Here is a 1,660-nt window from a genome sequence, read left to right on the forward strand (position 1 = left end):
TATATATATATATATATATATGTGTATACATATTTGTATGTCATGTAGGTATTTTTTCTGTTTTATCGTGCAGTGTATATTACATATTGCTAAATACAGTTTATTTAGTAGTAATAATTTTATGTACAACGCTATTTTATAGATGATCCCCAAGATGCAGAAGTAGCTAAAATGTATAAAGAGAATTACTCCCTTTTCATCAAAACTGCAAGGTTTAAATACATTTTTAAAATATTAAACATAATATGCATATATTATAAAGAAAGAAAACACACCTACACGTTTATGTTTTGTTGGCAATGTGGTGACTAAGCAAACGAGTAAACAAATAGACAATCGAAAACAAAAGTTCATATTTACACTATTATATATATATATATATATATATATTTTTTTTTTCAGTATGTGGACCAAAACATTTGCAACAGGTCCAAAAATGGAACCAAGAGAAGTTATTGTAATATTAAAAAATGTAAAAATGTGGTGTATTTTTATTAGTTGGATATCTATATATAAAAATTTGTTCTTCTATATATTAATATATCTTATTATTTATTTATTATTTCCTTTTTTCTTTTTTTCCTTGCTTAGATTAAAAAAATTACAGAAATGGGATTTACAGAAGACCAAGAAAAAGTACAAAAAAAAAAACAAAACAAACAAAACAAAAATTATACAATATTATCTAAAAAAAAATTATGTTTTGAGGAATTAATCTTATTTTATAATTTTTTTTCTCTATTTTTTGTAGAACGCTTTGATAAAGGCAGATTGGAATGAAACAGTGGCATTAAATACCCTACTAGAGAATTTATAATTTATTCATTAGACAAAATTACATTACTATTACGTTGTTTAATACAAATATTTTTTTCTTAAAAATGTTTAGCATATAAAATTAAGAATGTTGTTAATTTTTTTTCTTTTCTTATTTTTTTTCTTAATTCAAATATTTACATTTTATTAATATTACCATTTTTAATATATAAAAAATTTTGTTTATTTTATAACAATTTTAAATGATTTATTTTATGTTTTTTTTTTTTTTTTTTCACGTATAATTTTGTTTAAATTAAATAAAATTTTTTTCTCTTTAAAAAAAAATTAAAAATATATAACGTAAAAAAAAAAAAAAAAAAATGATTCGAACTGGGAGGTATTAAAATATACACATACATGAAAATATATGTATGTCACGTTTTATTTATTTTTTGTTTTACCTATAAGAAAAAAAAACAGATATTAATAGCATGTAAATTTTGAAAGCATTAGTGATGAGGAGATACAACTTTATTAGATAACTCATTTAAAAAAAAAAAATTATTGATAAGAAAAAGCAACCATATATATTTATATATATATGTGTGTATGTATTTTTTTTTTTTTTTTTCTTATATAATACAAAGATACATAAATCGAGATTAACTGCTACTATATTAATGTTCTAAATTTTAAATGTTAGTACACTTTTATATTTTTTATATTAACTCATGTTTATATATATATATATATATATATATATATATTTAAATTGTTTGGTAACATTACAATTTTTGGTTCATTGTCCTGTTACGTTTTTAAATGAAATAGTATAGTATAAGTAATATGAAAAAAGAAACAAATGATGTATTTGTTTTTGTAAGTGTTTTTTTTTTTTTTT

The 1,660-nt window shown here is 19.3% G+C and overlaps 1 long non-coding RNA gene across 1 annotated transcript; it reads left to right on the forward strand.

Moving 5' to 3' along the window:
• The first annotated feature begins 15 nt into the window (after positions 1 to 15).
• LOC113221202 lies at positions 16 to 969 on the forward strand. Its single transcript, XR_003307755.2, has 4 exons — positions 16 to 212; positions 403 to 457; positions 592 to 636; positions 752 to 969. It is a non-coding gene; the product is annotated as an uncharacterized LOC113221202 (long non-coding RNA).
• The last annotated feature ends 691 nt before the right edge of the window (positions 970 to 1,660 follow it).

Source organism: Piliocolobus tephrosceles, unplaced genomic scaffold (assembly GCF_002776525.5).
Source record: "Piliocolobus tephrosceles isolate RC106 unplaced genomic scaffold, ASM277652v3 unscaffolded_21723, whole genome shotgun sequence".
Lineage (NCBI taxonomy): Eukaryota > Metazoa > Chordata > Mammalia > Primates > Cercopithecidae > Piliocolobus > Piliocolobus tephrosceles.